The sequence below is a fragment of the Dipodomys spectabilis genome, unplaced genomic scaffold, assembly GCF_019054845.1.
Source record: "Dipodomys spectabilis isolate Male_0828 unplaced genomic scaffold, ASM1905484v1 ptg000426l, whole genome shotgun sequence".
NCBI lineage: Eukaryota > Metazoa > Chordata > Mammalia > Rodentia > Heteromyidae > Dipodomys > Dipodomys spectabilis.
In genome coordinates, this window is record NW_024871103.1 from 344670 (window position 1) to 367750 (window position 23081).

The following is a 23081-nucleotide window of genomic DNA, read 5'->3' on the forward strand; positions in this document are numbered from 1 at the left end:
GAATTTTTATTGTGTTCACTATAAATGATGTATTTGAACAGATCAGACAGACAGATAGAATTGTGTCCATTCATTGAGCCTAAATCAGAATAAAACATACTTAATCGAATCCATTACATGTTACCACAAATTATAAGACAGCTATCCAACCTGGGTCCTTGCATCCAGCATAAGGAGAATTAGGTAAGAAGAAAACATATGTAAAGATGATCGAAGGGTTTAGTAGACGAGAAAAATGACAAAGAGAACATATTATAGACACACCACAGAGAAAAAGGCAATTCGGCCCAGGTCACCCATCTTGGCCATCTTCCTCATTACAGAGATTGGTCTTGGGTTAAATAGGGAGAATTGTAGTCCTTGAAGATGGCTTTCCGATTGGTGGCTATCCTTTCTTGTTCTTGTAATGTTATGACTTCAAAGATTTATTGCCCCATCCTTATGTACTCAACATTTTGAGCATACTCTTTATTCTTCTGTAGCCCTCTTCCCCCATATCCATGTCAGCTAACTTTGGTTTAGCAGCTGATCATGCCATCTGCCAGTTCTATAGACTACATGTTCTGATTGACTACTTTGCACTAACTCACACTAGAATTGCTCTGATTTAAAAAATATGCCATGTTATACATGCATCTGAACATCATGTGGTAGCATATAGTACACTATGTATCAGGTAAAAATAGGGAATAACATTTTCAGAACATTATATTCAGAACATATATTCCCTAAAGTATTAAGTACTACAATTGTTTTATGGAAATGTATAATCCTACATAACTGGTATTTTTGTGAATAAACCTGCTTTTATTTAGGAGGTAGTATGTACAGAAATAGCTCTTAGACAGAATATTAAGTTATTGTAAAAACAACTGCACTTCCATTTCTATTCAAGATGGGTAATTTAGGTATCAATTCCCTCACTTTCTAGAACAATGAGTTCTCTTCTTCATAGGCAGAACACAGATTCTGATAGCCTTCTTGCTTTAGAGCTGGCCCTGACATTACCCTGACACACTGGCATGGCTTTGTCTTCCCACCAGGTTTCTATCAGACAGGGAAGCTTTATGGTTGCACACTGAAGACTAACCACCCCAATCTACAGTCCATGTCTCCCAACTTGAGGTAGGATATTCCTTACAGTACCTGAAGTCCATTAGTCCAATATCTATCTATCTATCTATCTATCTATCTATCTATCTATCTATCTATCTATCTATCTATCTATCTATCTATCTATCTATCTATGTAATCTCTCTGTCTGTCTATCTATGCTCTATTTTGTGTACTAGTACTGGAGTTTGAACTGAAAGCCTCATGCTCTTCCTTAGCTGTTTTTGTTCAAGGTTGTCAGCCTCCCATTTTAGCCACACTTCTGCTTCCAATTTTTTGCTGGATAATTAAATATAAGAGGCTATGAACTTTCCTGCCCAGGGTGGCTTTGAAACACAATCCTCAGATCTCATCCTTCCAAGTAGCTAGGATTACAAGTGTGAGCCACCCCTGGGTGACTTCTTATCTTCATACATCTCCTATGGTTTGTGTCATCACCCAAAAGTTTTCTAGCCATAGAAAGCTTACCCATTCTGTCCATGGTTTCAAGATGGAGGCAGCCAAAAGTTACAGTCTCAAAGCCTGTGATTTCTTCCCACTAGACCCTACCGAAGCCTTCACCACATGAGGCATCTCCCTGCCATGTTCTAGCTCCAATCTTTTTACATCCTTTCTCCCTTTTCTCACCTTCTACCCAGACATGCATAATCTCATCATTACCTTGGAACTAGTCATCTATCAATCCCATTCCTGGCAGTTAAAGAACCTCTGGATTCCAATAGCTCAAGCCTGTATTCCTAGCAACTAAGGAGTCTGAGATCTGAGGATTGTGGGTCAAAGTCAGCTTAGTAAGAGTGAAGCCCACGAGAACCTTACCTTCAATTAACTACTAGAAGTTGAGCTGTGGTTCAAGTGACAGAACACGCTAGCATTAAGTAATAAAGTTCAGGGACCATGTACAGGCCCAGGTCTGTTGTGCATGTACACAAATACGCATGACAACACATAAATTTTAAAAGAAAAGAAATAAAAAAAGAGAACTACCTGCACCTGCTTCCTGACTTAATGTAATCTGGTTTTATTGTTTGGTGTTTGAATAAGGCTACTTGTTTACAACCTTAGGAAAGAGCACATTTCAGTTGCTTTTTCTACAGTGAACTTGGATGTAAGTCCTGTGTTGTCCTCAAACCCCTGAGTTTCAACAACTGAATATTACAAGTACTGGGATGTTATGCCTGAATGAAATCAACTGATGGTTGAGTCTGCCTTTGCCAGCTGGCACTGTCCACGGGTACTTCTAGTCTTTAGACACTTCCTATGGAAGTGACTGTCCCTTGTAACGTAAAGACTTTTCAGCGGGGGGGGGGGGGGGAGGGGCGCGTTGGGCTGGTAGGGATGGTAAGGGAAAAAAAGGAGAAAAGGAGGCAACAATGCTTAATAAGAAATGTACTCATTAACTTGCTCATGTAATTGTAACCCCTCTGTACAATATTTTAACAATAAAACTTATTAATAATAAAACAAACAAACAAAAAAGACTTTTCTGCCCCCTGGCTCCTGAAACCTCCTCTGTTTTCTTCCTCCTGTTGTCAGGATTCAGCTCATGTGTACTCCTCTCCAAGAGGCTGAGCAAGCTTTCTTGGAAGATGCATTCTGTCTCCAGGGAGAATGAGACATAATACCTCTTTGGGCAGTAACTCAGGTTTCTGCCCAATCCCATCTGCCAGGATTTTGACTGGGCACTCAGAGCTGCAGCTAATATGGAATGAATGAAAATGACAACAGTGAAATGGAAGACCTCCCTAAAGAGCTTAGAGAAAGAGTCATAGATTGGAAATTGCTTGGAATATGGTCTTCCCTCCATGAGGCCTCTCCATTCACTAGCTAGCATTCCTGGGCTGGAGTGCCCTCTTTGTGGCTCCACCCTTGGTCATGTAGACAATTCCTATATTGCCAATGTGACATCAAAAGCTGATGTTTCCCTGGACATTGGAGGGGACAGTAAGAGGTAGCTACCTATTACTTACACACAAACTTCTTAGGCTGTCTAAAGAAACGAAGTCTGGTCATTTGTAGCATTGTGTTGACAAATTCAACATCTATGGATGGGAGTGCACCTTAATCCTAGGGGAGCTAGAAGTGTCATACAAACGGACTACCCTGAAGCTTTGAGCAGAGCTAGCTGTTGCTGCTGGCTTCTCGACTATTATGTCTTTGAAGTACCAAGAAAATGATGAAAACATCAGCACATCAAAGCAATTCTCAGTGTTCTTTTGCCCCAAGAGTTCCAAAATAAGTTTCCAGCAATAGTTTTGCAAAACTTTGGCTGCTTTGTCCCCAGGAGAGAGGTCACCTGCCCAAAGTGCCTATTGGACCTGGACATCATCTTAGAAACCAGCTCATCTGGGCTTGTTTGAGGGCTCTCGAGGTAGGGGGTGGGTGGGAAGTTGATATCCCCAGACCTTATGTCTTTTATCAAGGCATTATCTCTTATTATAATGGCCTCTTTTCTTTTCAGTGAATATCAAGTGTTGTCCTGAATATTGGGTACAAAGCTGTGAACAGAATGAGGTACTTTCATCATGGGGCTTATTTATTGCTGCAAAGCCTAATGCATCATAAATAAGTGGAGATTATGCCAAACTGTTTGATTTCACAATTGAGGGATGTGTAGCTTATACACAAAGCCCAAAAAACAAACAGGTTTAATGTTGTTTCTCTCTTTTTTTGGTGGTAGTAAGGCTTGAACTTTGGGATTGGCGCTGTCCCTGTGCTCTTCAGCTGAGGGCGAGAACTCTATTTGGTTTTCTGGTGATTATTTGGAGATAAGAATCGAAGGGAGGGCTGGGAAGGTGGCTCAGTGGTAGAGAGCTCTCCTTGCATGCTTGAGGCCCTGGGTTTGATTCTTCAGCACCACATAAGCAGAAAAAAATCCAGAAGTGGAGCTGTGGCTCAAGTAGTAGAGTGCTAGCCTTGAGCTGAAGAGCTGAGGGACAGCACCCAGGCCCAGAATTCAGGCCCCATGACCCGACCCCCACCCCAAAATAAAAAAGAATCGCAGGGAGTTTCCTGCCCATGCTGGTTTTGAATTGTGATCCTCAGATCAGCCTCCTCAGTAGCTAGGTTTACAGGTGTGAACCACTGGTGCCTGGCTAATGTTGCTTCTTACATGCTCACCTTTGGTGCCAACTACCTCCATGAGTCAAATCTCGAAGTGTCAAATTGAGAACTATCTTGAACTTTGAGGAGTTATAGGGAAATAAAAAATTCAGAGATATATGCCACAGGTTAGGGAGTCATAGTTGGATTTGAATGTTTTGTCTCCCTTTGGGTGAATGCTTCCTCTTCAAAGATTTAACACTTTTCTCAAAAACAAAACCAAAAAAATGGGATGGATATACTTAAGCCATATCTTGTCTTGAAAGCCTTCTTGTTTTGAAATTATTTTAAACTCAAAGAAGAGTTGCAAAGAGTAGTGAGAGTTCCCACATACTTCACTGCTTTTTTACTATGAACATACTATTAACATCTTATATAACCACTCTCATTTACTGATTCTAAGACATTCACATTTGCACAATATTATCTAGCTCCAGATGTTATTTGAATTGTATCATATCCCTCTCTAATGTCTTTGTGTATGTGTTCTTGTATTAAAGTACTGATAACCACAAAAAGGGGTTGGAAATAATTTTTTCCTTACCTGAAAAGGAAGAGGCATGGGACATAGTGCTAACAGTGTGTAAGCGTGGAGACTGCACATTTTGGAAATGGTTACAAGCCTTATTAAAAGAACTATCTAATTAATAAAAGTTGTCACCCTGGTCAATTGTCCTGGGCCACTGCCTCAAATGTTGCCTTAAAAACCAGCTGGACACCCGCCTATCAAGCCTATGCCACATATCTTTAACCAGTCTTAGTAGAAATTTGCAGCCCAGAAAAATGTGTGATAATCCTTTTGAGCCGGTGAGGGACCCTGCTGCTGCTTCTACCCACCCTTCTGGATAAAGTTCAAGGACGGCCTGATAGTCATATGGAAGGAAATCTATGTTGTCATCCTGACCATGTTGACCATAGTGACAGTGGACTGGACTCCTGCCTGACTCCATCACCTCTGACTGCTTCTCAGTGGAAAGCTGCTTTGGATCTGCTGAAACTGAGTCTGTGGCATATTATTTCAGTGATATCCAGTAACTCCCTCTATTCCCACAGTAGATATTGAGGGCAAGGATGATATCACTGGCTTGCCTCAGGCACTTCAAGGATTAGGAAACTAGAAATCCACTCTACAATCAAAGCCTTGCTTGGTTCGGGTGTGGTAAAAGGCCGCTTCCAACAATGGCTATAAAGGAGAGATCTTTATCAATGGAGGTAGTAAGAGGAATGAAACTCACCCCAGCTATTGGAAATAAAAATCTAACAAAATTCTCCACCCAAGGGATGCCTTGAGGCAGTTCTGGTAATCTGGTTCCTCAAGCCAAAGAAACAAAATGGGCCCAAAAGCCACAAAGAAACTCAGGGAAAGAAAGAGTGTAGTAAAGAAAGCCTTAGAAAGGAATTGAAAAAAAAAAATCTCCTCTGGATTTAAAAAAAAAAGGATATAAAAATAAGGATTGTCTTAAAATGTTTGTCACAGTGAAAAGGGGAAGAAGACAAACCCCAGAAAGTTTAAGTATGTAATAAATGTTAGGAGTATGTCTTAAAAATGAAGCTTATGAGTAAGTTGGTATGAAATTAAGCTAGCTTTCATATACATAGAGTCAGGATGGGTGAACTGATGTGGAACTATTTTTTATGTTTATCTATATGGTAGGGAGGAAGGATATGCTCACTTCAATCTAGATGCTGGTTTAGCTAATTAGAGCATCCAGGTAGACTCATTGTGAGAGGGGATTCTCTTAAATTTACCAGGACTGAATGACTCCTTCCCTTTGCCCTTTTGCGCTCCCATTGCATTCTCTATTCCAAAGGGTTTATGCCCTGTGAAATGATGTTTGGCAGACCATCCTTCTTGTGTCCTCGATTAAAAACTGCAATGTTGACATAGATGACTGCTCCAGTCTTTACAGGCACTGCAGACTGTTCAAAAGGAACTCCATTCCAAATTTCAGGCACTCCTGCAGGCAGCTCCTGTAGTTGGCCATAATTACTGACCATGAGACACTGAGTGGGTCATATGACATCAAAAACAAACTATCTCTCCTCAGTGGAAAGGACCTTATACTGCTATCCTAACAGCTCCAACCACTGTCAAGGTGAATGGGATCTGGTCCTGGATCCACGCTTCACCACTTAAGGTGGCCCGGCTACCAGAAAAGGCAAATGGATGGTGTATAAGGACCCTGAAAAGCCTCTCAAGCTAAGACTTATCTCATCATAATTTTTGATTTATGCTTCTGTGCTCTAAACGGTGTTAACTACCACTGGCAGTTTAGAATCAAAGAGACAAGGGGACAGTTTTCTTACTTCTGCTATTGTAATGTCCCTGATTGTAGCAATTTAATTTTACCAACCAACTCAACTTGTGGAATATGACAAAATGCTTCAGGCATCTTGATGTCACACCCCTTCTCCTACTATGTTCTGGTGCAATGGAAGCCTATGGTCATACATTAATCCAACCTTGGCCTCTTGGATTTTGATAACAGCAGTTCCCCAATTAAATCTTTATACCAAAAGTGAAAATTTTTAGAGATTGTTATCCCACCTCTTAACCAACAGGACAGATTTTATTCCTATACTGTTAGGGGTGAGTCTGGTTACCTCTGTTGGAGGAGCAGCTTTTACTGGAGGTGCTGTAAGACATAGTTTAAAACTAGCTCAGGAATTTGAGGAGAGGGTCGATGAGGATACTCATGCCTCTTCAGTGTCTCTGGCATGCATACAAAGAAAACTGAACTCTCTAGTGGGGGTGGCCTTGCAGAATTATAGGGCACTAGACCTTCTCACAGCTTCCAAAGAGGGAACCTACGTTTTTCTAAGGGAAGAGTGCTGATACTGTGTAAATGAATCACGGCTGGAGAAGAAAACATAAAGGTTCTAGATAAACTGTGTGAAGGACTCCACCAGCACCCATCCGCTAAACTAGCTCTAGTATAAGTTCAAAGCCTTTTGGCCTGGTGGCTAGTATCCCTAGCCACCAGCAATTATACTATTTCTTCTACTTGTTATTACTGGATCCTGTGTGGTTAACTCTTTGATATCACTTATAGAAAAAATAATTGGGACTGTCAAGCTGATGGCCCTTCGGGCCCAGTACAGCCTCCTGAGTCAGGAAGAAGAGTCAAGAATTTGACTCAGTTACAAAAAGAAGGGGGAATGTAAGGATCCCTTAGGATAAAAGACTCCAAGACCAAGCAAGGACACTGAGTCAGGATATTAACCTCTTATGGGGAACTGAGGAATGCAATAATCTCTTGCTTGAAACTGAGGAATGAAATAACAGGAAACTGCTATTGTTAAAGTCCCTTGTTTGAAAAAAAAAAAGTTGATGTTATCATATTAATAGAACTTTGCAGCTTGTACCAGCTTGTGTTTTTTGCCTTCATTATCCTAGGCTGTGTCCATGTTTAGGGTCATAGTGCTAGCTCCCAAGTCTACACTGTGTCCCTGGCAGGACAACTTCTGTAGCACCTAACAAACTTCTTTAATCTCTAAGCCCGCTTTGATGGACTCATTCTCAGAACCTGTAAGAATTGAAATAACAGTGATTAAGTTGTCTTAGACACTAATGAGGGGAATTTGTTTTAAGGATATCTCAGGTAACCTCAAAGTAAGAATAGAGTAGGAGCAGACCTAAAATCTAGAAGTAGCCATGAACATCCATTGGCAACCTGGGAATGATTGTCTCCTGAACCCACATACCTATTTCAGCATTCTCACTGTTAGGAAAATGGAGGAAAACAGAAAAGGAATAGGCCAGACTCGATGATCAACAGGTGAGGACTGTTTATTGCCAGCAAGGTGCACAGACCTTTCAGGTTTGGAGGTTGTTCGAGGGACTATATTTTGGCTGGACTTATATAGGGCTTGTTTTCACAAGGAAGCAGAAAATAAAAAGTGGCTTATGCTCTCTTAGGCCACAAGGAGACGTCCTTGACCAGGCCCACAAGCTGAATGTTCTACTCTGGATGAAGGGCTATTGTCCCCTGGGGACCAAGTGTTATATCCTTGGCCAGGCACTGATTGGAACCTGCCTGCTGACAGGCATGTGGCCACGCCTGTTTACTTATACCTGGTGTCTTGCTTGAGCTGGAGGAATTAGGCAGGAGTCAATCTTTCACTCACCCTCAATTCAGGCTTACACTAAGCTGGATGCAGAGCAAAACAAGCACAAAGCCACTGGTAACAACCAAAAACCAGCCCTGCTTCTATTCCCTGCAAACATTCTCCAGGAAATATTGCCACACCATGCAGAACAATTCCTACCAGATCTGCTGAGTTTCTGCTAGGCCCAAAAGTCGGGTTCCCTTTCCATTTTACTTTTCATTTTCAGTCTTTTTCTCTTGTTTGTTTTTCTATGAGATCTCTTTTATTTGTATTCACACACACACACACACACACACACACACACACACACACATTTGTGAAAATACCTTACAGAGAAGTTACAATTACATGAGTACATGAGCAAGATAATGAGTACATTTCTTATTAGGGATGGTAAGAGGAAACAAAGTGGGAGGCAACAATGCTTGATAAGAAATGTACCCATTACCTTTTATTTGTATTCTGTGACAAGTGATCTGATTTTTCCATGTTACTGCTTCCAACACATGCTGCCCTAGGTCCAATTGAACACTCTACCACAATGCCTGGACCTCTGCTGTAACAGCTTCACCTAGTCCTATAATTGAATCCCAGGAGGCTGGGAATATGTCTCAGTGATAGAATGCTTCCCTAGCATGCATGAATTCATGGGTTCGATTCCTCAGCAACACATAAGCAGAAAACACCAGAAGTGGTGCTGTGGCTCAAGTGGTACAGTGCTAGCCTTGAGTAAAATAAGTTCAGGGGCGGTGCAAAGGCCCTGAGTTCAAGCCCCAGGACTGGCACAAAAAAGGAAAAAGACTTGAACCCCAGGGCCTCCGATGTCACATTTAGAAGGCATGTTTTCTTCCTACATTGTCTGTCATGTGTATCTACTGCTTTCTCTAACAAGGGTTTTACATTCAAACTACAGTTGCTTACATCTCAGGCTTAGGATCTGATATAGGGATTGATCTCTGGCAACAGGGCTGGTTGAAATGCAAGACATTTCCTTAGCACAATTCAAGGGCCTACTCTACTTGTTTTAGTGTTCTGGGAAAGTTTTCTAAAGCAGTTTTCAAAGCTTGAAGAAAGAAAGCACAAAGGTCATTGCTGGTCTCATTAACTATTGGGTGAAAACTCCTGAAGAGTGGTGGGAGGTGGGGATGTCTTCCTGCTTGGCCCATAGTAGCACGGCATGCAGCTCTTCTGCAATCAAGCATATTTCTACTGATCATATGTGGACATGCCAGCTCATCCTGGTACTCTCCAGGTAGCATTCCTTAGGCACCAGGAATTCCATGTAATGAAGTTCAGGGAGTTTACACAGTGCAGAGAAGAGGCACTTGAGGGTGCAGACTGACAGCAGGTTAGCAAGGAACTTGAGCTCCTAGAGATAGTGGCAGGAACACAGGCTCAGGATCATCATGACCACATAGCTATGGGTAATAGCACACTCCACTGGGGTCCACACCCTCACTATCTGGGCAACCTGTTGCCGAAGCTTGAGGAAAGTAGAGGGATATAAATGAAGCAGATTGTGTCTACTGAGGTGCAACACATCCAGCTGGGCAGCATGGATACAGTCTTCCAAGAAGTTCATGTCCACATGGTTCAGAGCACAATTGGCCAGGTCCAGCATTCTCAATCATGTCCTGAAGGGGCTGTAGAACATGGAGTAATCAGCACAAATCAGAGGAGTTCCATGTGAGCAACAATGGATGTGAGCAATCCATCTGCTTGTCTGTCACAGAGAACAAAGACTTGCAGGGCAAGTCTTGTTCTTACCTGACTGCATGGAGTCTGTGAAAATAGTTTCGACACATGGTGCTACATGAAATGCAAATGTCTGTGTCCATAAATATGATTCACTGGGATGCAGCCTGGCTCCCTTGCTTTCACACAGTCTACAGCTGCTGGGCTTGCTGTGTGGTTCAGAATTATCCTGAACCAATGAAACCTTTGTCTTCATCTCACCTAAATGGCAGATTTTATCAACAACCATTTTCATATGAAAGGAATTATGTACATGATCTTGGAGAGAACATCCACTCTGAGAGCTTGCTACAGGGGAAATGAGGCATTAGTAAGAAAAAAGAGCCATTATTCTAACAATAGAAGAATCCATTACTGTAGAGCCCCGAAGGGAAAGCCAGATATCCCCAACTGAGGCACCATATCCACAATCCAATAATTCTGATTTAGACAGTGTTGGCAGCAAGCATCAGCAAAGGGGCAGCTGGACCCTGTCTCTGACTGAGTCCCTCACTGTCTGTTTGTGCATACCCCTCTTGATATCATAGCTGCAAATGGGTGAAACTATTAGCTAAGTCCTTATGAGAATCCTGCTTGTGGAGGAGGCCAGGCATTCCCCCAATTCCCATTAATGATCTTGGGTTAATATCTGCTCAGAAAGGCCAGGGTGATACTGCAGTCCCACAGTCAGCTGACAACAACCTCATGTCAACCAGCTGAGCCAGATTTCTATACCTGACCTGAGATAATGCCAGTCACACAGTGTTGGGAACTTTTTTTGCACCACAATAGACAACTACAGGAGTCACTATAGTTAGCTCTGCCTTATAAAGCAACATTCTAGACCCATTAGTTAGCATGTTCTTTTCACAGAGACCTCTCCCTCTCCCTTCCCCCTCCCGCTTTCCCTCTCTGTCCTGCTCTTCTTGCTTTCCCCCACTCTTCCTCCTATCTATGCTAGGAATTACAGCCAGGGTTTTTCATGTGCTAGTCAAACACTGTAGCATCAAGGCACATTTTAGCCCTTATTTTTCTTTCTTTCTTTCTTTCTTTCTTTCTTTCTTTCTTTCTTTCTTTCTTTCTTTCTTTCTTTCTTTCTTTCTTTCTTTCTTTCTTTCTTTCTTCCTCTCTCTCTCTCTCTCTCTCTCTCTCTCTCTCTCTCTCTCTCTCTCTTTGTCTGTCTCTTTCTCTCTTTCTTTACTTATTTTGAAGACCAAGACCCCATTCAAACTCAGTATCTGATGCTTTTGCTCACTGGCTGGTACTCTAATATTTGAGCTACACCTTCAACCCCAGACCTTGTTTTTTGAGGCAGTCTCCCTATGTTATCCAGGCTGGACTTGAACTCACTTTCCTTCTTCCTCAGGCTTCTGAGTGTTGGGATTGCAAGCCTGGTTTTGATGTCTACCTTACACATTGTCTCTTTCTAACTAGAAGCAGTCCCCTGAGGTCCCTCACTATTCTGGATCACTCCTGGTCCTCTAACTTCTTTATTTCTCTTTTGTGCTCTCTTATGTGCAGCTCCAGAGAGCACTGAGCTTGGGGCTTTGTGAATAAGCTGTTCTTCTACATATCACTCAGTGCCCCTACAGCCTGTGAAGCCAAGGACCAGAGTGCTTGACCCATCCCTCTTCCTTTCAGTCTCTGAGACTCACCCTAGGAGAATCTGGATCTTCACTGTCAGCATGGAGAGGGCCACACTCAGCTCTATCAGGTAAGTCATGTGACTGAGCTCTCAGGAGATGGAGCCAAGGAGGCAGTCTTCACCCTTAGAAGTTGGGACAGAAGTGAAGGGTGTGTCAAAGGCCTTGATGGGGAGGATGAGTGAAGTCAGATGAGGGAATCCCACCTGGGCTAACAACTGCTGCACATGCCAGCATGTAGCCGCACATTGTGGGCCACTTCCAGCTTGCACAGCTAACCTGTCCTGGCTAGGCTTAACACCTGCAGGAGCTACCCAGGGCTCAAGCTGTCGTCCCTGAATGAGGGGCAGTGCATCTGCAGAGCAGCCATACCTGCTGATTTCAGGGCCTGCACCACTATCTCAAAGTTGCCTTCAATAACAAATAAATAAATGAGGACTTCAATAGGTCACCTGACTGCACAGGGCTCTGCCTGTAGTTGGCAGCATATTCTAGCCAGGAGCTCAGTGTGGCCCCACTTTCCCAGAGCCCTTCCACAAGAGCACTGCTGTACCTGCACATCCCGGATACCCATAAGGTCAGATCTCTGCAGCTGATGAATCCTTTTAAAGAATTATTTAAGAAGGATTTTTTCCTTTGTTTTATTTAGAAAAGAATATTTTAAAGGTTCATTCCCTAGAAAACACTTCCCCAGTTTTAAATGCCAAGACAAATAGTTGGGTTCCACATGAGAGTGCCATTAAGATACTAGAACTCTATGTACTTTTCAGGGATACAATGAATTTTGGGATGACTCAATGTTTTAGGTATCCATGATTCTAACACTAGATACATTTCTACTTTCTCAAAACTTACTGAGAAGAGATTTTGATTCCAAGAGACTTTGAATAATAGTATGAAGTCTTTCATAACTCTGCATCAACTCTTCATTTTATGAACTTATTTTCCTAATATAATTTATGAAGCTTTATAGTTAATTATTTCTCCAAAGTCACAAAATCATTTTTTGAAGATTTTCTAATAGGGATAAAGCTTTGCGACTGAAAGGTCAATATAATCCTTTTGTCAACTATAATCAAGAATCTCTTGAAATTATTTTTGAATGTTAAATTCCTCCAAAGCCTATACTTGAATGGAATCGCTTCTATCCTGAGTGTATGAATTGTGTGTGCTTGGGAAAAGTTCCATTTATCCCATTAATATGTGGAGGATATTTCACAGAGAGGAGATCCAGATAGTACTTACCCACTTTGGTCTCATCTCTGTACTCTGTGCGTTTGGACAAATTTCAACTTTGTTCACGACTCATTTAACTTCTGTAGATCCTATGATGAAGATACTCCTTTTTTGAGGGGGGGCGGATCTGGTTGTAGGGCCTGAACTCGGCCTGGGCACTGTCCCTCAGCTCTTCAGCTCAAGGCTAGCATTCTACCACTTGAGCCACAGCGCCAATTCTGGCTTTTTTCTTTTTGCTTATGTGATGCTGAGGAATTGAACCCAGGGCCTCAGGCATGCCAGGCAAGCACTCTACCCCTGAGCCAACTTCCCAGCCTGATGAAGATACTCTTAAATTTAATTTTTTTTCTAAAATATATCAGAAGCTTGTAAGTATTCCTCAATACAACTTGTATTCCCACAACTTATGCAATCCCTTCCTTTGGTACAAAAGTCCTTCCTCTAATTAATATTAGCTAACTCCAATAGTATAGTATAAATAATTACTCAGGTTGAGGAGAGAAAGTTGTTCTATAAGTGAAATAAATACTTAGTTTTCTCAAATTTTATCATTTTTTAACCTCTGAAAAACTCTAGAGATCCTAACTAAAAGCAGCTTTCATTTACACACACGAGAAAAGAGGTTAATTAATCTATTATACACTAAGAACAATGATCCTCTGAGAGAAAAAATCATGGCATTTTTAATTATGGCTGTTATTATTATTTTAAGAACTTTTGTATCCCTTTTTATCCAAAGAAAAAAATTAGATACTATTCTTAAACAGACCAAGTTTCATTACCAAGAAAGCTAAAAGAAAACCTAAATAATGTGAGAAAATAACTATATATTATAGATTTTAACCTCAGAGAAAATATGAAGAACTCAATCAAGTAACACAAAAGGAAATTCACTTTAAAATAGTTGTGGAACTTGAACAAACATTTCTTCAAAGCAGAGAGATAAATCACCACTAAGCAACCCCAATGTTGCTAGGAAAATGCCATCAAAATCACAGGAAGATACTGCTTCATGCCTTCTACAATGATTGTGACTTTTAAAAAAATACAGAAATGGGCTGGGAATGTGGCTTAGTTGTAGAGTGCTGCCTAGCATGCATGAAGCCCTGGGTTCAATTCCTCAGTACCACATAAAATGAAAGAGCTGGAACTGATGCTGTTGCTCAAGTGGTAGAGCAAAAGAAGCTCAGGAAGAGTGTCCAGACCCTGAGTTCAAGCCCCAGGACTAGGAGAAAAGAGGAGGAGTTGAACTCTTTTGGCACAGCTAAGCTAATGAGAATGTAGAATGTTACAACCACATAGAAAACAGGTTGGTGAATCTTCAAAGAGTCTAACATAGAATTACAATATGACTCAACAATTCTATTTGTAAAGATACAAACAAACAATGGACAATAGAACTTACATGGATGCCAGTTTTCATTATAGCCTTATTTATAAATACTGGATAGAAACCTTCCTAATGTTCATTTATAGGTGAATGAATAAACAAAATATGGCATCTCATAGTGTGGAAATTAATGTGCCACAAGAAATAAATGACACTCTGTACATGCTGTAACATGGACTGCACCAACCTTGAAAAACATTATAAAACTAAGTATTTCAAACCAGACACAAAAGCATAGCTCATGTAGGATTGTACTTATAAGAAATATCTAGAATATACAACAGAAACTGATAGCAGATTAGAGATTGTCCATAGTTAGAGGGAGGAAGAGATGAGTGACAATTTATTGATTAATGATAATACAGTTTCTGTTGGGTCTTCGTCCGTCCCACGAAAGACGGACGGGGTCTGAGGAAAGGTAAGTGCGGCGCTCACCCGTTCCCCAGCCTCCCTCAGCCCTGGAAACAATCAGACACAGGGGGGAGCCAAATCCAGCAGGTAGAAAACTCATTTATTAACAGAGAGCAGCACTTTTTAAAGACAAAAAGGGCGGGTAGCATGGCAAGGGAGGAAGAAGAACCAATCACTGTCAAGATCATACCCTATCATGCAAATAGGCCTTCACGGACTGGTTAGGCACTGATCAGAAGGTCAATTGGGCTCTGCCCACTCTACTCTCTCCCAGCACCATCTTTGCTGCCCATGTGCTCTACAGTTTCTGTTTGAAGCAATAAAAAAATTAAATACTGGTTGTGGTTGCACAACACTATGAATATGAGCAATGTAACTTAAACACTTATATATTGGAAATTTGGTTATTTATAATTCACCACAATTTAAAATGTCAAAACATGAAAATTAGTATTAAAGATGTGTTTCATGGGCTGATAAAAACCAAAATGACAGCTCAACATGAGTGGCTCATGCTTGTAATCCTTGCTACTCAGGAGGCTGTGACCTGAGGATTACAATTTGCAGCTAATCCAGTCAGGACTTTTATCTCCAATTATATACAAAAAAAAACTAGAATTGTAGCTGTGACTCACATGGTAGAGAGCCAGCCTTGTGTGAAAAGGGCTAAGGGACTTGAGCTCAAGCCCCATTACTAGCACAAAAGAACAACAAAAAAAAAAAACCCAAATGATAATGGTTGTTCTCAGCACTCAAGAAACCTACTAATTTTTTGTTCTTTATCAATGTTTCCCTAATGTTAGGATATGAAAACCACATCCAGGAACATTTATAAATTCATCTTTCCTCAGCGTTTCCATAAATGCATGGCAAATCCCAGAATTGCTATACTGATTCCTATTACAGGCTTGTGACATCATGATTTCAAAACAGCACACGAGGGGATAGGGATGCAGCTCAGTGGTAGTGATCTTGTGAAGTGTGCACAAGACCCTGTGCTCCATCCCCACTACTTCTATGAAAAAACTCCAAATCACAACACACATACTCAGAAACAAAAGTATTGTTTTAACTGATCATTTCCTATAAGAATGGCTTCTATTATTTCTTTGACTAATGTTTAGCAAATCTGTGGCTCCTAAGAGAGACACAATTTACACTAATAGAGTTAACTGAAGTGATAATTTATGTGGAAGTTAGAAATTTCTCATAAACTCTAACGGAGAGCATTACATTTCAAGTGGTACTAGGGAATTTCTTTTATCTTGCAGAAACCAGTAACATTTAGAGGCACATCAAAGACCTTTTAAAAGAGAGTATGGGAAAGAATAACATGACCATTTAGGAATGCTTCAATTTCTTTTTGAGACCATAAAATAATAATAATAATCAGAACCAATATTTTCTGGATTTTGAAGATTCTGTGCATTAGCACAATGAATATATGAAGTTTTTATAAAATTTAAAACTCTTCATTCTAACAGATCACATACAGTTGGATTTAAAAGTTTCTCTTTCTTATTTGGTAAAAGAAAATGTTACATTTTGTCTGGCTTGCCCCACAGGATAAAAAAGAGCAAGAAAATCCAAGTATTCCAGCTGGTTGCTGGTGGCTCACACATGTTATCTCAGCTGAGGATGAGATCTGAGGATTGCAGTTGAAAGGCCAGGAAGAAAACTTCCTGAGAAATTTATCTCCAATTAACCACCAAAGAAAGCCAGAAATAGGGCTGTGGCTTACGTGGTAAAGTACTAGCCTTGAGCAGAAATGTTCAAGTACAGGACCCTAGCCCTGAGTTCATGCCCCAGGATTAGCAAAAACACAACGAAACCAAACAAAAAATACCAGCCAAGAGAAAACCCCCAAATATCCCCTTTATTCCAATCTTGCTTTCTCAGATATTAGTCAGCACTTGCCTGATAAATCCTGCCCCATATTGGTGAGCATTGTCCCCCTAGGAAAACTTGATCATTCTCCATCATGTAAAGTCTGAAGTGGATGAGAAAGAGAGGTGTTTGGGACTTAAGCACTAATATTTCTTTAGTATCTTTTTTCCAGTAGCAGGACAAATTGATGAAAGTCTGTTATTACAATATCTCAAAGCTGGGATTCAGCTGAGCTGCATTCCTGAGTTCATAGAAGAAGTTACGTTATGCTGCTCAGTTCTACAAGAAGAGGTCCATGTTTTTGTTTTCCATGCTACTTCAACACTTCAACCCTTGGCATTCAGATAGACCACACACACACACACACACACACACATGCCTTAAAGGGCTTCTCTTCCACATTTTGCAAAAGATAACGTTGAGCATGTTAGGTTTAGGTATCCATTTCTGTTGTTGCCAGGGGTCAGCCTCGGATCACAATCATCTACATACTCATCCTTCATAGATCAAAGTTAGTCAGCTGACTACTGACCATATACATGCCCTGGACCTGCTTCTATTTTCTACATTGTAACACTGCGAGTGGTTCATACCTGTAATTATAGCTACTCAAGAGGCTGAGATCCTAGGATGGCAGGTCAAAGAAGTCAGACTGGGCAGAAAAATACCAGAAAATCTTATCTCCAATTAACCAGCAAATAGCCAGAGGTATGTCTCAAGTGGTAGCATACTAGCCTCAAATCTCAAATAAATAGAGAGAGAATCCAAGGCCCCGAGTTCAAGTCTCAATTCCGGCACACAGAAAAACAAACTAAAAGAATACTGCTATGGGGGGGGGAGGGGAGCATAAAAATATAAAAAATAAAAAAGAATACTGCTAAAGGAAAGTTTTTGACTATTAGAAGGGGCTCAAGATTTATAATTTTATATTATATACATATATAATATGTGCAGCTATAATTTAAAATATATAATCAATTTATACATGTAAGAGAGTCCAATCATGATATAGATTATCTAATATGCTTTTCCTTTTTTTTACTTTTTTTATTGTGAAAATACTGTACAGAAGGATTATAATATATTTTTCTATGGACGAACAAAGACAAGAATTTCTTTTTTAGAAGCCAAACAAGTAAGAATATGAAGTGAAATACTTAAACTCTACTAAAAACAAAAATCACTAACCTGGAATTCTGAGCCCATGAAATTATTCTTCATTAGTCAGATAAATATAATTGACATCTACATTAGAAGGGATTGTATTCAAGTTCACACATGAAAAAAAAAAGGTCACACATGAGCTTTCATTGAGACAGAGAAAATTCCAGGTCAGAAGATAAATGAAAACAATAGAAATAATATAATACCTGTTCTTGGACCAAATAGAATTAAATTTGAAATCCATACTATAAATTAACAATAGAAAGATACTTAAAGATTAAACACAGCTAGGTGTCCAGGGTACATATCTGTTGTCTTAGCTATGTGAAAGGCTGAGACTAGGCAGATTGATGTTCCAGGCTAGCCGGGGTGGAAAACAAAAGTCTTCAAAACTTCATTTAATGGAATGAAGATGGTATGCACCAGTCATCTCATCTATGATGAAAATCCATATGGGAAGGAGGTGAGACACATCTAAGAAGTATATAACCAATGCTGAAAAGACTGGAGATATGGATCAGCAGTATGACACCTGACTAGCAAATGTGAGGGCCTGAGTCAAACTCCAGTGTCACCTAAACAAAGAAACGAACAAATATATCTCAAACTGTGAAATGCATCAGAAGCAGTGCTTTGAAAGAAACTTCTAGCACTGAATGCATACAGTAGGAGGTAGATCTCAAGTTATTAAACCAAGTTTCTATTTTAGTTAACTAGAAAAATTCCTGAGTTCAATCTCTAATACCACTACCACCACCCAGAAAAAATAAATGAAACTTGTAGAAAATCCATACACCGAAACCTGCAACGATAAATTCAAAAGTAATTCTTTGAAAAGATCAAGAAAATCAGTAAGATACTACTTAAGATGAGGATAAGATAAATTAACAATATGAGAAATAAAAGAGATCTCTGATGATTTCAATGATGTTAAAGGATAATAAAGATAACAAAGGAATATAGGAATATTGTGAACAATCCTATGCCACAAATTTGATAATCTAAATGTAATAGACCAATTTCTTCCAAAATATCTGTCAAAACTTACACAAGAAGAAAATCAAGCAGGATAAGTCTGAATCAATTGAAAAAAAGTGAATAGCTAGGATTACAGGTGTGAGAACAAGAACCTGTCCATCTTAATGTATTTTTAATGACTTCAAGTCTATCAAGTTATCACAAAGACTGTGAAATCTTATTACTTATTTATCCCTTTTTATACTAGGTGCTATTCTAGTTATTTTTCCATGTATTATTAACCTGTGTGATAGTTACATTATGCTTTGAGGTCGGTATAACTACAAATTTTCCAGAAAGAAATGGATGCAAAGTAAATTGTTCAATTCTATGAGGCGGGTTAAATGGCAGACCGGGGGTTCAAACCAGAATTTGGTGCTTGTGCCTTAGTGCAGTGTACTCCTCTCTGTGCCACTACTGTGAGATAGGATGCATTTATAATTCCCTACCTGGATTTCTATTTCACTTTGAATTCTATAGCATTTACTATGGGTTCCATAGCTTTGTTTTTATTTCCTCTGCTGTAATTTTAGGTCTTAGAAAGGGCAGTGATTATTTTTTTACTCTGTCCTATTGTTTCAGACTTTTAGACTATATATGGACCCAGCATTATGAAGCAATTTTCCACTGGTCTAGATAATTTAGCACACACTGCAAACTCTGAAAGCTTCAATTGGGAGATATGTCCAATTACTTTCCAATCTATTTTTATGTAATAATCAATTTTGAAAGCATAACCCATATTCTGTTTGTAGGATTTGCATTTTGCTTAAAATAAAGTCCAATTTCTGAGATTCTCTAATAACCATTGTCGATTATCCAAAACCTTAGCAAGTCAAATACTTGTCTCACTTCTTCGTCTACCAAAAAGAAACCTGGAGTTCCCCAATCTTAATATTTTGTGCCATTTTGAGCATAATAATGTAACAGGTCTGAAGGCCCTTTGTCTGAGGGGCACTATCATTTGGGCTCAGAGATTAACCAAAAGCAGTATAAAAGCTTGGCATCTCAGATTCCACTTTATATCCACCTACCAGACCAATGACTTACTGTATCCAGGTTCCAGCTGAGAAAACCTGAGATGATGAACTGCCTGGCTCTCTATGAGTACTGCCTTCCACCTCTCACCACATGAACACGTGTGTGACTGGGACTTTAAAATTATACATTTGTTATTGGATGCTGGTGTCTCACACCTGTAATCCTAGCTACTCAGCAGGCTGAGATCTGAAGATCCTGATTCAAAGCCAGCCAAGGCAGGAAAGTCAGTGATATTTATCTCCAATTAGGTACCCCTGAAAAGCCCAAAGTGGAGCTGTGGCACAAGTGGTAGAGTGCTAGCTTGACTAAAAAAGCTAAAGGAGAGCATCCAGGCCCTGAGTTCAAGCCCTAAGAGTAGAACAAAAAACAAAACAACAAAAACAAAAAATATGCATTTCTCTCCTGCCACTGCTTTTTCCTCCTCTATAAAGCTAAAGAAAATGTGTACTCAACTTGGGAGGGGGAAGGAAGGAGCTGGGGAGGTGAGGAGGGAAGGTATGGTAGAGGAAAAACAAAGGAGGAGGAAACAATGTTCGAAAGGAAATGTATTCATTACCTTACTCATGTAACTGTCCCGCTGTATTCTATTTTTACAATAAAAAACATAAAAAAGAAGAAAATATATGCTCCGACTGGACCTATGGAACCAGGAGTATATTCCTGGACCCTGTAACAATGGGTTTCATCTATCAAAGTTAATGGACGTATCTTTGATGCTTATATTCATAAGCCATGTATTTTGGCATTTTGAATTTATGACAACTTTTTTTGCTAGCTTTGAGACTTGAACTCAGAGCCTTGCACTCTTGCTTGGATTCTTCTCTCAAGGCTGGTGATCTCCCACTTGAACCACAGCTCCACTTCTGACTTCTTGTGGGTTAATTGGAGATAAGAGTCTCTTGGATTTGCCTACCTAGGCTCACTTTGAACTGTGATCCTCAGATCGCAGCTTCCTGAGCCGCTTAGAATACAGGACTGAGCCGCTGGCACCCTCCTATAACAAATATTTTTAACTTTTCAAAACCTCTGTGATCACCTGCCCTTGGAACAGGTAGCAGTACTCTGTTATATACCAATTTTCCTCCACAGCACCTAAGCAATCGTCCCAGAGAAATCTTCCCTTACCTCTTACTACCTTGTCCCTAGACCCTTCTATAACCCCTATTTCTGTCTCTCTGCTCACAGTCTTCATTTTTTCCACACTACTTACTGTCTTCTAAAATAACAAGCTTAACTATAGGAAATTGTGATTCCCTTAGGATAGAAGCTCTTGTTTGGTTTCTATGTTTACTTCCACATGGTCCAACATTAGAACAAGACATTTTATCTGCTTCATCAGTCACCTATCCCTACTTCACTAAATCCAGTACCTGGCAGATATAATAAAATATAAATCATCTTTTCTATCTCAATCATTTCCTTCAATACTGAGTTAAGATAAAAAAATCAGGATGATAATTTACAGCACTTCCACAGAGAAGGCCTTTGGGTGTGATTTCTCTACATGTCTAATGATACACCTTTCTATACACACACACATCAACCCTGATGCCAGCACACATTGTGAGCATGCCACAGCCATTGCTCTGTCATGGGATTGTAATATAAAGTCCATTTAATAGTATCATTACATAATTGATATTTTTGTGTTTCCCTGTGAGCATGGTACTTGTTAACTTTGTAGCAAATTTAACAAGCATCTCAGTGACAACCAAACCTCTACATTTTTTTTCCTGTGAAAGGTGCAATGGGGAATGATACCAGGCAGGCCTGTATCCTTATATTGATTGACTTAATCAATTTTATGATGGAATCATTATTTTGAACTTATTCTGCTAAACTGTAGTTGGTTTGCCAGAAATGTGGCTATGTTTTTTTTGAAAATGGAAGAGCTTTGTGGTGCTAGGTCCTCTCAGGAGCAAACCCACACAAAGGGATAGATTTTTCTTTTTCTTTCTTATAATTTAATTTAATTTTATTTGTGAACATGCTGTACAGAGGGCTTACAATTACATGGGCAGAATAATGCGTACATTTCTTACCAAGCATTGCAGCCTCCTCCTTTGTTTACCCTTCACATCCCTTCCCAGCCTCCCTCCTCCCCCCCCCCACAATCCCAATTCTTCTCCTTTCCCCACCCCTTCCCCTCTCCCCCCGCACCGACGTTGTAAAGCTCGTTTTGGACATGACAACTTGTACTTCTCATTGTTGCAACAGGTCCACCTTTATCCTTAAACAACTGGTTTTTCCCCATCTCCTCCACAAGTTATACTGACATCCAATATAGTGAAAGCAGGGTTTATACTGTGGGGGAGGGACATACAAAGCAACAAAGAGATAATCTTATAAATGCGTTAGAAACACGTGCATGAAAGAAAAAAGCATTAAAATACATATCTAAGGGTTCATTTTCCTGACATCACATTATCTGGCCTTTTCCGCTTGACTCATATATATACTAGATATTGCAAATAAGGGAAACCATGGGACCTATGTTTCTTTGGGCCTGGATTACATCACTTAATATAATTTTTTCCAATTCCTAAAAAATGGGGCAATGTCATTCTTTTTGATGGAGGCAGAGAATTCCATTGTGTATATATACCACATTTTCTTGATCCATTCCTCTACTGAGGGGCATCTGGGTTGGTTCCATATCTTAGCTATGGTAAATAATGCTGCAATAAACATAGTTGTGCTGGTAGCTTTAGTGTGGTCTTGTTTGTAAACATTAGGGTAAATGCCCAAAAGTGGGATTGCTGGGTCATAGGGGAGTTCTATGTGAAGTCTTTTGAGGAACCTCCATACTGCTTTCCAAAGTGGTTGAACAAGTTTTCATTCCCACCAACAATGAAGTAAGGTTCCTTTCTGTACACATCCCCTCCAGCATCTGTTGTTGTTAGAGTTCTCGATTTTTGCCGTTCTAACTGGAGTGAGGTGATATCTCAATGTTGTTTTGATTTGCATTTCTTTTATGGCTAGGGATGTTGAACATTTTTTCATGTGCCTATTGGCCATCCTTCTTTCTTCTTCAGAGAAGTTTCTCTTTAAGTCTTTCACCCACTTATTTATTGAGCAGTAGTTTCTTTGAGGATTTGTTGCTGGGGGGTTTAATTGTTTGAGTTGCAAGTATATTTTAGATATGAGACCCTTGTCCATTGTATGGCTAATAAAGATCTTATCCCAATCCGTGGGCTTTCTATTGATCTTTCTAGCTATGTCATTTTCCATGCAGA

General features: G+C 40.0%; 2 pseudogenes; both read right to left on the bottom strand.

Annotated features, from left to right (window-relative positions):
• LOC122097704 overlaps window positions 1–6210 on the bottom strand; it is a 34766-nt pseudogene extending 28556 nt beyond the window's left edge.
• Window positions 6211–9332: 3122 nt separating this feature from the next.
• LOC122097705 lies at window positions 9333–12959 on the bottom strand (annotated as a pseudogene).
• Between the last annotated feature and the right edge of the window lie 10122 nt (window positions 12960–23081).